We start from the raw sequence: 15552 nt of genomic DNA, 5'->3' as shown, positions 1-15552 counted from the left end.
TAGTCAGCCCATGTAGTTTTTATATATATAGTCAGAACCCATACCCAGCGCTAGCTAGCTAGCTGCTGTGTTTTTATATAGTCAGAACCCATACCCAGCAGAACCCATACCCAGCTAGCTAGCTAGCTGTGTTTTTATATAGTCAGAACCCATACCCAGCGCTAGCTAACTAGCTAGCTGTTTTTTTATATAGTCAGAACCCATACCCAGCGCTAGCTATATATAGCTAGCTGTGTTTTTATATAGTCAGAACCCATACCCAGCGCTAGCTAGCTAGCTGTGTTTTTATATAGTCAGAACCCATACCCAGCGCTAGCTAGCTAGCTGTGTTTTTATATAGTCAGAACCCATACCCAGCGCTAGCTAGCTAGCTGTGTTTTTATATAGTCAGAACCCATACCCAGCGCTAGCTAGCTGTGTGTTTTATAGCTAGCTAGCTGTGTTTTTATATAGTCAGAACCCATACCCAGCGCTAGCTAGCTAGCTGTGTTTTTATATAGTCAGAACCCATACTAAGCTAGCTAGCTAGCTAGCTGTGTTTTTATATAGTCAGAACCCATACCCAGCGCTAACTAGCTAGCTAGCTGTGTTTTTATATAGTCAGAACCCATACCCAGCGCTAGCTAGCTGTGTTTATATATAGTCAGAACCCATACCCAGCGCTAGCTAGCTAGCTATGTTTTTATATAGTCAGAACCCATACCCAGCGCTAGCTAGCTAGCTAGCTGTGTTTTTATATAGTCAGAACCTATACCCAGCGCTAGCTAGCTAGCTGTGTTTTTATATAGTCAGAACCCATACCCAGCGCTAGCTAGCCGGCCAACCAGGTTTTTTTTAACGAAAGTCTGTCATGTGATCCGCGTTAGGGTTTGGTCGTCGTTGTAAATAAACATGTGTTCTTAACTGACTTGCCTAGTTCAATAAAACAAACGATAGACTAGTATAAAGTAGTTGTCTTCTGAGAAGTGTTTTGAGGTTCTGGTCAGTAGTAGTGTACTATATAGGGAATAGGGTCTATAGTAGTACCACTATATAGGGAATAGGGCTCTGGTCTATAGTAGTGTACTATATAGGGAATAGGGTCTATAGTAGTACCACTATATAGGGAATAGGGTCTATAGTAGTACCACTATATAGGGAATAGGGTCTATAGTAGTACCACTATATAGGGAATAGGGTCTATAGTAGTACCACTATATAGGGAATAGGGCTCTGGTCTAAAGTAGTACCACTATATAGGGAATAGGGCTCTGGTCTATAGTAGTACCACTATATAGGGAATAGGGCTCTGGTCTATAGTAGTACCACTATATAGGGAATAGGGCTCTGGTCTATAGTAGTGTACTATAGTAGGGAATAGGGCTCTGGTCTATAGTAGTGCACTATTAGGGAATAGGGCTCTGGTCTATAGTAGTGCACTATATAGGGAATAGGGCTCTGGTCTATAGTAGTGCCACTATATAGGGAATAGGGCTCTGGTCTATAGTAGTGCACTATATAGGGAATAGGGTCTAAAGTAGTACCACTATATAAGGAATAGGGCTCTGGTCTATAGTAGTGCACTATTAGGGAATAGGGCTCTGGTCTATAGTAGTGCACTATATAGGGAATAGGGCTCTGGTCTATAGTAGTGCACTATTAGGGAATAAGGCTCTGGTCTATAGTAGTGCACTATATAGGGAATAGGGCTCTGGTCTATTAGGTAGGCTCTGCTATAGTACTATATATAGGGAATAGGGCTCTGGACTAAAGTAGTACCACTATATAGGGAATAGGGCTCTGGACTAAAGTAGTGCACTATTAGGGAATAAGGCTCTGGTCTATAGTAGTGCACTATATAGGGAATAGGGCTCTGGTCTATAGTAGTGTACTATATAGGGAATAGGGCTCTGGTCTATAGTAGTGCACTATATAGGGAATAGGGCTCTGGACTAAAGTAGTACCACTATATAGGGAATAGGGCTCTGGTCTAAAGTAGTGCACTATTAGGGAATAGGGCTCTGGTCTATAGTAGTGCACTATATAGGGAATAGGGCTCTGGACTATAGTAGGGAATAGGGCTCTGTCTATAGTAGTGCACTATATAGGGAATAGGGCTCTGGACTAAAGTAGTACCACTATATAGGGAATAGGGCTCTGGTCTAAAGTAGTGCACTATATAGGGAATAGGGCTCTGGTCTAAAGTAGTACCACTATATAGGGAATAGGGCTCTGGTCTAAAGTAGTACCACTATATAGGGAATAGGGCTCTGGTCTATAGTAGTGCACTATATAGGGAATAGGGTGCTATTTGACCTAGACCCAGGAAGAAGAGGCTGCAGCAGTACCTGGTTCACAGTCCGGTTGCCATAGTGACAGGAAGGGGCTTGAACATCGTAGATGACCTGGCATCTCTCGTCATGGACGGCTGTTCTCGTGCTCTATGTATCTATTCTTCTACAAAACAGGATATTATCTATTTTCATTTAACGAGGCAACTAAGAACAAATTCTCATTTAGAATGACGGCCTACCAAAAGGACTCCTTGTGGAGATGGGGGCTGGGATTAAACATTAAAAATAAAATATCAATATCGGACAAAACACACATCACGGCAAGAGAGACAACACTACATAAAGAGAGACAACACTCCATAAAGAGAGACCTAAGACAACAACATAGCATGACTAGAGAGACAACACTACATAAAGAGAGACAACACTCCATAAAGAGAGACCTAAGACAACAACATAGCATGACTAGAGAGACAACACTACATAAAGAGAGACAACACTACATAAAGAGAGACAACACTCCATAAAGAGAGACAACACTACATAAAGAGAGACCTAAGACAACAACATAGCATGACTAGAGAGACAACACTACATAAAGAGAGACAACACTCCATAAAGAGAGACCTAAGACAACAACATAGCATGACTAGAGAGACAACACTACATAAAGAGAGACAACACTACATAAAGAGAGACAACACTACATAAAGAGAGACAACACTACATAAAGAGAGACCTAAGACAACAACATAGCATGACTAGAGAGACAACACTACATAAAGAGAGACAACACTCCATAAAGAGAGACCTAAGACAACAACATAGCATGACTAGAGAGACAACACTACATAAAGAGAGACAACACTCCATAAAGAGAGACCTAAGACAACAACATAGCATGACTAGAGAGACAACACTACATAAAGAGAGACAACACTACATAAAGAGAGACCTAAGACAACAACATAGCATGACTAGAGAGACAACACTACATAAAGAGAGACAACACTCCATAAAGAGAGACCTAAGACAACAACATAGCATGACTAGAGAGACAACACTCCATAAAGAGAGACCTAAGACAACATAGCATGGCAAGAGAGACAACACTACATAAAGAGAGACCTAAGACAACATAGCATGACAAGAGAGACAACACTACATAAAGAGAGACAACACTCCATAAAGAGAGACAACACTCCATAAAGAGAGACAACACTACATAAAGAGAGACAACACTCCATAAAGAGAGACAACACTCCATAAAGAGAGACAACACTCCATAAAGAGAGACAACACTACATAAAGAGAGACAACACTCCATAAAGAGAGACAACACTCCATAAAGAGAGACAACACTCCATAAAGAGAGACAACACTCCATAAAGAGAGACAACACTCCATAAAGAGAGACAACACTACATAAAGAGACAACACTACATAAAGAGAGACAACACTCCATAAAGAGACAACACTACATAAAGAGAGACAACACTACATAAAGAGAGACAACACTACATAAAGAGAGACAACACTCCATAAAGAGAGACAACACTACATAAAGAGAGACAACACTCCATAAAGAGAGACAACACTCCATAAAGAGAGACAACACTCCATAAAGAGAGACAACACTACATAAAGAGAGACAACACTCCATAAAGAGAGACAACACTACATAAAGAGAGACAACACTACATAAAGAGAGACAACACTCCATAAAGAGAGACAACACTACATAAAGAGAGACAACACTACATAAAGAGAGACAACACTACATAAAGAGAGACAACACTACATAAAGAGAGACAACACTACATAAAGAGAGACAACACTACATAAAGAGAGACAACACTCCATAAAGAGAGACAACACTACATAAAGAGAGACAACACTACATAAAGAGAGACAACACTACATAAAGAGAGACAACACTACATAAAGAGAGACAACACTACATAAAGAGAGACAACACTACATAAAGAGAGACAACACTACATAAAGAGAGACAACACTCCATAAAGAGAGACAACACTACATAAAGAGAGACAACACTCCATAAAGAGAGACCTAAGACAACATAGCATGACAAGAGAGACAACACTACATAAAGAGAGACAACACTACATAAAGAGAGACAACACTACATAAAGAGAGACCTAAGACAACATAGCATGACTAGAGAGACAACACTACATAAAGAGAGACAACACTCCATAAAGAGAGACCTAAGACAACATAGCATGACAAGAGAGACAACACTACATAAAGAGAGACAACACTCCATAAAGAGAGACCTAAGACAACATAGCATGACAAGAGAGACAACACTACATAAAGAGAGACCTAAGACAACATAGCATGACAAGAGAGACAACACTCCATAAAGAGAGACAACACTACATAAAGAGAGACAACACTACATAAAGAGAGACAACACTCCATAAAGAGACAACACTCCATAAAGAGAGACCTAAGACAACACATCACGGCAAGAGAGACAACACTACATAAAGAGAGACCTAAGACAACACATCACGGCAAGAGAGACAACACTACATAAAGAGAGACCTAAGACAACATAGCATGACTAGAGAGACAACACTACATAAAGAGAGACCTAAGACAACATAGCATGACAAGAGAGACAACACTCCATAAAGAGAGACCTAAGACAACATAGCATGACAAGAGAGACAACACTACATAAAGAGAGACCTAAGACAACATAGCATGACAAGAGAGACAACACTCCATAAAGAGAGACCTAAGACAACATAGCATGACTAGAGAGACAACACTACATAAAGAGAGACCTAAGACAACATAGCATGACAAGAGAGACAACACTACATAAAGAGAGACCTAAGACAACAACATAGCATGACTAGAGAGACAACACTACATAAAGAGAGACCTATGACAACAACATGGCATGACAAGAGAGACAACACTACATAAAGAGAGACCTAAGACAACAACATAGCATGACAAGAGAGACAACACTACATAAAGAGAGACCTATGACAACAACATGGCATGACAAGAGAGACAACACTACATAAAGAGAGACCTAAGACAACAACATAGCATGACAAGAGAGACAACACTACATAAAGAGAGACCTATGACAACAACATGGCATGACAAGAGAGACAACACTACATAAAGAGAGACAACACTCCATAAAGAGAGACAATACTCCATAAAGAGAGACCTAAGACAACAACATAGCATGACTAGAGAGACAACACTACATAAAGAGAGACCTAAGACAACATAGCATGACAAGAGAGACAACACTACATAAAGAGAGACCTAAGACAACAATAGCATGACTAGAGAGACAACACTACATAAAGAGAGACCTATGACAACAACATGGCATGACAAGAGAGACAACACTACATAAAGAGAGACCTAAGACAACAACATAGCATGACAAGAGAGACAACACTACATAAAGAGAGACCTAAGACAACAACATAGCATGACAAGAGAGACAACACTACATAAAGAGACAACACTCCATAAAGAGAGACAATACTCCATAAAGAGAGACCTAAGACAACAACATAGCATGACTAGAGAGACAACACTAGATAAAGAGAGACCTAAGACAACATAGCATGACAAGAGAGACAACACTACATAAAGAGAGACCTAAGACAACAACATAGCATGACTAGAGAGACAACACTACATAAAGAGAGACCTATGACAACAACATGGCATGACAAGAGAGACAACACTACATAAAGAGAGACCTAAGACAACATAGCATGACAAGAGAGACAACACTACATAAAGAGAGACCTAAGACAACATAGCATGACTAGAGAGACAACACTCCATAAAGAGAGACAACACTACATAAAGAGAGACAACACTACATAAAGAGAGACAACACTACATAAAGAGAGACCTAAGACAACATAGCATGACAAGAGACAACACTACATAAAGAGAGACAACACTCCATAAAGAGAGACCTAAGACAACAACATAGCATGACAAGAGAGACAACACTACATAAAGAGAGACCTAAGACAACAACATAGCATGACAAGAGAGACAACACTACATAAAGAGAGACCTAAGACAACAACATAGCATGACTAGAGAGACAACACTACATAAAGAGAGACCTATGACAACAACATGGCATGACAAGAGAGACAACACTCCATAAAGAGACAACACTCCATAAAGAGAGACAACACTACATAAAGAGAGACAACACTACATAAAGAGAGACCTAAGACAACAACATAGCATGACTAGAGAGACAACACTACATAAAGAGAGACAACACTACATAAAGAGAGACCTAAGACAACAACATAGCATGACTAGAGAGACAACACTACATAAAGAGAGACAACACTACATAAAGAGAGACCTAAGACAACAACATAGCATGACTAGAGAGACAACACTACATAAAGAGAGACAACACTCCATAAAGAGAGACCTAAGACAACAACATAGCATGACTAGAGAGACAACACTCCATAAAGAGAGACAACACTACATAGACCTAAGACAACAACATAGCATGACTAGAGAGACAACACTACATAAAGAGAGACCTAAGACAACAACATAGCATGACTAGAGAGACAACACTACATAAAAGAGAGACAACACTCCATAAAGAGAGACCTAAGACAACAACATAGCATGACTAGAGAGACAACACTACATAAAGAGACAACACTCCATAAAGAGAGACCTAAGACAACAACATAGCATGACAAGAGAGACAACACTACATAAAGAGAGACCTAAGACAACAACATAGCATGACTAGAGAGACAACACTCCATAAAGAGAGACCTAAGACAACAACATAGCATGACAAGAGAGACAACACTACATAAAGAGAGACCTAAGACAACATAGCATGACAAGAGAGACAACACTACATAAAGAGAGACCTAAGACAACAACATAGCATGACTAGAGAGACAACACTACATAAAGAGAGACAACACTACATAAAGAGAGACAACACTCCATAAAGAGAGACAACACTACATAAAGAGAGACCTAAGACAACAACATAGCATGACAAGAGAGACAACACTACATAAAGAGAGACCTAAGACAACAACATAGCATGACAAGAGAGACAACACTACATAAAGAGACCTAAGACAACAACATAGCATGACTAGAGAGACAACACTACATAAAGAGAGACAACACTACATAGACCTAAGACAACAACATAGCATGACTAGAGAGACAACACTACATAAGAGACAACACTCCATAAAGAGAGACCTAAGACAACAACATAGCATGACTAGAGAGACAACACTACATAAAGAGACCTAAGACAACAACATAGCATGACTAGAGAGACAACACTACATAAAGAGAGACAACACTACATAGACCTAAGACAACAACATAGCATGACTAGAGAGACAACACTACATAAGAGACAACACTCCATAAAGAGAGACCTAAGACAACAACATAGCATGACTAGAGAGACAACACTACATAAAGAGAGACAACACTACATAGACCTAAGACAACATAGCATGACTAGAGAGACAACACTACATAAAGAGAGACCTAAGACAACAACATAGCATGACTAGAGAGACAACACTACATAAAGAGAGACCTAAGACAACAACATAGCATGACTAGAGAGACAACACTACATAAAGAGAGACAACACTCCATAAAGAGAGACCTAAGACAACAACATAGCATGACTAGAGAGACAACACTACATAAAGAGAGACCTAAGACAACATAGCATGACAAGAGAGACAACACTACATAAAGAGAGACCTAAGACAACAACATAGCATGACTAGAGAGACAACACTACATAAAGAGAGACCTATGACAACAACATGGCATGACAAGAGAGACAACACTCCATAAAGAGACAACACTCCATAAAGAGAGACAACACTACATAAAGAGAGACAACACTACATAAAGAGACAACACTACATAAAGAGAGACAACACTACATAAAGAGAGACCTAAGACAACAACATAGCATGACTAGAGAGACAACACTACATAAAGAGAGACCTAAGACAACATAGCATGACTAGAGAGACAACACTACATAAAGAGAGACAACACTACATAAAGAGAGACCTAAGACAACAACATAGCATGACTAGAGAGACAACACTACATAAAGAGAGACAACACTACATAAAGAGAGACCTAAGACAACAACATAGCATGACTAGAGAGACAACACTCCATAAAGAGAGACAACACTACATAGACCTAAGACAACAACATAGCATGACTAGAGAGACAACACTACATAAAGAGAGACAACACTACATAAAGAGAGACAACACTCCATAAAGAGAGACCTAAGACAACAACATAGCATGACTAGAGAGACAACACTACATAAAGAGAGACCTAAGACAACAACATAGCATGACTAGAGACAACACTACATAAAGAGAGACAACACTACATAAAGAGAGACCTAAGACAACAACATAGCATGACTAGAGAGACAACACTACATAAAGAGACAACACTCCATAAAGAGAGACCTAAGACAACAACATAGCATGACAAGAGAGACAACACTACATAAAGAGAGACCTAAGACAACAACATAGCATGACTAGAGAGACAACACTCCATAAAGAGAGACCTAAGACAACAACATAGCATGACAAGAGAGACAACACTACATAAAGAGAGACCTAAGACAACATAGCATGACAAGAGAGACAACACTACATAAAGAGAGACCTAAGACAACAACATAGCATGACAAGAGAGACAACACTACATAAAGAGAGACAACACTACATAAAGAGAGACAACACTACATAAAGAGAGACCTAAGACAACAACATAGCATGACTAGAGAGACAACACTACATAAAGAGAGACAACACTACATAAAGAGAGACAACACTACATAAAGAGAGACAACACTCCATAAAGAGAGACAACACTCCATAAAGAGAGACCTAAGACAACAACATAGCATGACAAGAGACAACACTACATAAAGAGAGACCTAAGACAACAACATAGCATGACTAGAGAGACAACACTCCATAAAGAGAGACCTAAGACAACATAGCATGACTAGAGAGACAACACTACATAAGAGACAACACTCCATAAAGAGAGACCTAAGACAACAACATAGCATGACTAGAGAGACAACACTACATAAAGAGAGACAACACTACATAGACCTAAGACAACAACATAGCATGACTAGAGAGACAACACTACATAAAGAGAGACAACACTCCATAAAGAGAGACCTAAGACAACAACATAGCATGACTAGAGAGACAACACTACATAAAGAGAGACCTAAGACAACAACATAGCATGACTAGAGAGACAACACTACATAAAGAGAGACCTAAGACAACAACATAGCATGACTAGAGAGACAACACTACATAAAGAGAGACAACACTACATAAAGAGAGACCTAAGACAACAACATAGCATGACTAGAGACAACACTACATAAAGAGAGACAACACTCCATAGAGAGACCTAAGACAACATAGCATGACTAGAGAGATAACACTACATAAAGAGAGACCTAAGACAACAACATAGCATGACTAGAGAGACAACACTACATAAAGAGAGACCTAAGACAACAACATAGCATGACTAGAGAGACAACACTACATAAAGAGAGACCTAAGACAACAACATAGCATGACAAGAGAGACAACACTACATAAAGAGAGACCTAAGACAACATAGCATGACAAGAGAGACAACACTACATAAAGAGAGACCTAAGACAACATAGCATGACTAGAGCATGGTAGCAACGCAACATGACAACATGGTAGCAACACAACATGGTAGCAACACATGACAACATCAACATAGTAGCAACACAACATGACAACAACATGGTAGCAACACCACATGACAACAACATGGTAGCAACACAATATGGTAGCAACACAACATGGTAGCAACACATGACAACATCAACATAGTAGCAACACAACATGACAACAACATGGTAGCAACACAACATGGCAACAACATGGTAGCAACACAACATGACAACATGGTAGCAACACAACATGACAACATCAACACGGTAGCAACACAACATGACAACATCAACACGGTAGCAGCACAACATGACAACATCAACACGGTAGCAGCACAACATGACAACAACATGGTAGCAACACAACATGACAACAACATGGTAGCAACACAACATGACAACAACATGGTAGCAACACAACATGACAACAACATGGTAGCAACACAACATGACAACAACACAACATGACAACATCAACACGGTAGCAACACAACATGACAACATCAACACGGTAGCAACACAACATGACAACATCAACACGGTAGCAGCACAACATGACAACAACATGGTAGCAACACAACATGACAACAATATGGTAGCAACACAACATGGCAACAACACAACATGGCAGCAACACAACATGACAACAACATGGTAGCAACACAACATGGTAGCAACACAACATGGTAGCAACACATGACAACATCAACATAGTAGCAACAAAACATGACAACAACATGGTAGCAACACAACATGGTAGCAACACATGACAACATCAACAAGGTAGCAACAACAAGGTAGCAACAACATGGCAGCAACAACAAGGTAGCAACACATGACAACATCAACAAGGTAGAAACACAACATGGTAGCAACACAAGGTACAACCATTATTGGGCCCAGACAACAGCACAAAGGGAAAAGAAGGTAGAGACAACAATACATCACACAAAGCAGCTACAACCGTCACTAAGACTGTCCACACGGCTCCCATTCACAGACACATCACACAAAGCAGCTACAACCGTCACTAAGACTGTCCAAACGGCTCCCATTCACAGACACATCCCACAAAGCAGCTACAACCGTCACTAAGACTGTCCAAACGGCTCCCATTCACAGACACATCCCACAAAGCAGCTACAACCGCCACTAAGACTGTCCACACGGCTCCCATTCACAGACACATCACACAAAGCAGCTACAACCGTCACTAAGACTGTCCAAACGGCTCCCATTCACAGACACATCCCACAAAGCAGCTACAACTGTCACTAAGACTGTCCAAACGGCTCCCATTCACAGACACATCCCACAAAGCAGCTACAACCGTCACTAAGACTGTCCAAACGGCTCCCATTCACAGACACAGCTCATTTAAACATCTGTGTAAGGGAGTTACTATAGTTTAGCTCAGTGCTTGGACTTGGACTGAAATAGGTTCTGTTTAGGTACTGGCCCAGTTCTGTTTATATTTAGGTACTGGCCCAGTTCTGTTTATGTTTAGGTACTGGCCCAGTTCTGTTTATGTTTAGGTACTGGCCCAGTTCTGTTTATGTTTAGGTACTGGCCCAGTTCTGTTTATGTTTAGTTGCAGGAGCTCCACAATACTTTGGAGCTAATATACGAGTCACAGGAACTCAAGCAGTAGAACATGAGAGGTGCTGGTTCTCAGTTCCGATGAGCTCCTGCCCAAGTCAGGGTAGAAGCATTTTTAAACTCGGCCTCCGCCTGCCTGTCTGTCTGTCTGTCTGTCGGCCCTCTGCCTGCCTGTCCTCTGCCTGTCTGTTGGCACTCTGCGTGCCTGCCTGCCTGCCTGTCCTCTGTCTGTCTGTTGGCACTCTGCGTGCCTGCCTGCCTGTCCTCTGCCTGTCTGTTGGCACTCTGCCTGTCTGTTGGCCCTCTGCCTGTCTGTTGGCCCTCTGCCTGTCTGTTGCTCTGCGTGCCTGCCTGCCTGTCCTCTGCCTGTCTGTTGGCACTCTGCGTGCCTGCCTGCCTGTCCTCTGTCTGTCTGTTGGCACTCTGCCTGTCTGTTGGCCCTCTGCCTGTCTGTCTGTCTGTTGGCCCTCTGCCTGTCTGTTGGCCCTCCGCCTGCCTGCCTGTCTGTTGGCCCTCCGCCTGCCTGTCTGTCTGTTGGCCCTCTGTCTGTTGGCCCTCTGCGTGCCTGTCTGTCTGTCTGTTGGCCCTCTGCGTGCCTGTCTGTCTGTTGGCCCTCCGCCTGCCTGTCTGTCTGTTGGCCCTCTGCCTGTTGGCCCTCTGCGTGCCTGCCTGCCTGTCTGTTGGCCCTCCGCCTGCCTGTCTGTCTGTTGGCCCTCCGCCTGCCTGTCTGCCTGTTGGCCCTCTGCCTGTTGGCCCTCTGCCTGTTGGCCCTCTGCGTGCCGGCCTGCCTGTCTGTTGGTCCTCCGCCTGCCTGTCTGTCTGTTGGCCCTCCGCCTGCCTGTCTGCCTGTTGGCCCTCTGCCTGTTGGCCCTCTGCGTGCCTGTCTGTCTGTTGGCCCTCTGCGTGCCTGTCTGTCTGTTGGCCCTCCGCCTGCCTGCCTGCCTGCCTGTCTGTTGGCCCTCAGCCTGTTGGCCCTCTGCCTGTTGGCCCTCTGCCTGTTGGCCCTCTGCGTGCCTGCCTGCCTGTTGGCCCTCTGCGTGCCTGCCTGCCTGTTGGCCCTCAGCCTGTTGGCCCTCTGCCTGTTGGCCCTCTGCCTGTTGGCCCTCTGCGTGCCTGCCTGCCTGTTGGCCCTCTGCGTGCCTGCCTGCCTGTTGACCCTCTGCGTGCCTGCCTGCCTGTTGACCCTCTGCGTGCCTGCCTGCCTGTTGGCCCTCTGCCTGTTGGCCCTCTGCGTGCCTATCTGCCTGTTGGCCCTCTGCCTGTTGGCCCTCTGCGTGCCTGCCTGCCTGTCTGTTGGCCCTCTGCGTGCCTGTTGGCCCTCTGCGTGCCTGCCTGTCTGTTGGCCCTCTGTGTGCCTGCCTGCCTGTCTGTTGGCCCTCTGCCTGTCTGCCTGCCTGCCTGTCTGTTGGCCCTCTGCGTGCCTGCCTGTCTGTCTGTTGGCCCTCTGCCTGTCTGTCTGTCTGTTGGCCCTCTGCCTGCCTGCCTGTCTGTTGGCCCTCTGCCTGCCTGCCTGTCTGTTGGTCCTCCGCCTGCCTGTCTGTCTGTTGGCCCTCCGCCTGCCTGTCTGCCTGTTGGCCCTCTGCCTGTTGGCCCTCTGCGTGCCTGTCTGTCTGTTGGCCCTCTGCGTGCCTGTCTGTCTGTTGGCCCTCTGCGTGCCTGTCTGTCTGTTGGCCCTCCGCCTGCCTGCCTGCCTGCCTGTCTGTTGGCCCTCAGCCTGTTGGCCCTCTGCCTGTTGGCCCTCTGCCTGTTGGCCCTCTGCCTGTTGGCCCTCTGCCTGTTGGCCCTCTGCGTGCCTGCCTGCCTGTTGGCCCTCTGCGTGCCTGCCTGCCTGTTGGCCCTCAGCCTGTTGGCCCTCTGCCTGTTGGCCCTCTGCCTGTTGGCCCTCTGCCTGTTGGCCCTCTGCGTGCCTGCCTGCCTGTTGGCCCTCTGCGTGCCTGCCTGCCTGTTGGCCCTCTGCGTGCCTGCCTGCCTGTTGGCCCTCTGCCTGTTGGCCCTCTGCGTGCCTATCTGCCTGTTGGCCCTCTGCCTGTTGGCCCTCTGCGTGCCTGCCTGCCTGTCTGTTGGCCCTCTGCGTGCCTGTTGGCCCTCTGCGTGCCTGCCTGTCTGTTGGCCCTCTGTGTGCCTGCCTGCCTGTCTGTTGGCCCTCTGCCTGTCTGCCTGCCTGCCTGTCTGTTGGCCCTCTGCGTGCCTGCCTGTCTGTCTGTTGGCCCTCTGCCTGTCTGTCTGTCTGTTGGCCCTCTGCCTGCCTGCCTGTCTGTTGGCCCTCTGCCTGCCTGCCTGTCTGTTGGCCCTCTGCCTGCCTGCCTGCCTGTCTGTTGGCCCTCTGCCTGCCTGCCTGCCTGTCTGTTGGCCCTCTGCGTGCCTGCCTGCCTGTCTGTTGGCCCTCTGCGTGCCTGCCTGTCTGTCTGTTGGCCCTCTGCCTGTCTGCCTGTCTGTTGGCCCTCTGCCTGCCTGCCTGTCTGTTGGTCCTCTGCGTGCCTGCCTGCCTGTCTGTTGGCCCTCTGCGTGCCTGTCTGTCTGTCTGTCTGTTGGCCCTCTGCGTGCCTGTCTGTCTGTTGGCCCTCTGCCTGTCTGTTGGCACTCTGCGTGCCTGCCTGTCTGCCGGCCCCCTGCCTGTCTGCCGGCCCCCTGCCTGTCTGTCGGCCCCCTGCCTGTCTGTCGGCCCTCTGTCTGTCTATCCTCCGCAGAACAAAAAACAGTAGCAGACACACAGAGAGGTTTCCATAGAGGTGGTCGGTCCCCCACCCCTTCGGTCCCCCCCATTCATGACATCATACCGCAGGTACACAAGACAGTGCATGACGTCACATACACAACGACGTCATAAAGAACGCCGACAGTCACGGTGTTCTAGATCTATGACCTGTGGTCCGGTACCATGACAACGTCACCTATAACACCTCTGGCTTCCCAGCAGAGTAGCAATGTTATTGGAAGAAAAATAATAATAATCCTGACCATAGATAGCTACCGTCTCTGAAAAAGCTATGATTGTTTTTACCTCCATCTCAGCCTCTCTCTCTCTCTCTCTCCCTGCCTATACTAGTGTACGACTTAACTCGGGCGTTATTAGTAATCGGCCAGTGTGCTGGACATTGATGTAGTGAGTCTGAAGAGATATAGCTACAGTATGTTTACAGTGAGAAACCCCCCCCCCAAGCTCACTAGGTCTCTGCAAACCACCTGAACACATCCTAGCTCAGTGAGACTTGACAGATGGCCATGGGGAGGGAGGGGGGGTTGGTTTTAACCGACTAACCTTCAGCCGTTTCACCACCTCATCGTTGCTTATCTTCTCCGTGATTTCCTTCACTCCAGGCGGGTAGGTGATCTTGCTGTCCCCCGCCGGTTTCTGCTGCTGCGGGAACTCCATGCTTGTCGTCGTTTTAATCCACAGTCCTCTACTGGCCTCTATAGGCCAGCAAACAAAACACAAATCAACACAACCATTCTACCGCACTTCTCAAAAAACATCGTTTTAAAACACTGTTTTGTGCTTCTGATTATTATTTATGCGATAGACTGCGAGGGGAATAGGAACGCGTCAGTCGACTAGGGGAAATGTCTCCTGAATGAAGTAGTTTTTTTTGTATAATTAAAAAATGTAAAAATCCTGGCTGTGCTAGTTAGCATGTTAGCTAAACAGCGCGATATCCGCTCTGCAATCGCATGTTCTTACATAAAGATTAACGTTAGATGTTTTGTAGCCACCAGTTTGGTTTGCGATTTCAAATACAATATATATACCATTACACCTGTGTGTATGTTGAACGAGTCCGACAAATCAAATGAATATCTATAAAAATAAACATACTACTATTGCAAGAGGAGTTGCGA

General features: G+C 44.7%; 1 pseudogene; it reads right to left on the bottom strand.

Moving 5' to 3' along the window:
* Nucleotides 1-15552, bottom strand: part of LOC135561955 (sister chromatid cohesion protein PDS5 homolog A-like) — a 30979-nt pseudogene that overhangs the window by 14759 nt on the left and 668 nt on the right.

Source organism: Oncorhynchus nerka, linkage group LG18, assembly GCF_034236695.1.
Source record: "Oncorhynchus nerka isolate Pitt River linkage group LG18, Oner_Uvic_2.0, whole genome shotgun sequence".
In the NCBI taxonomy this organism is placed as follows: Eukaryota; Metazoa; Chordata; class Actinopteri; order Salmoniformes; family Salmonidae; genus Oncorhynchus; species Oncorhynchus nerka.
The sequence above is the reverse complement of the archived record's forward strand: the minus strand, read 5'-3'. Positions and strand labels throughout refer to the sequence as shown.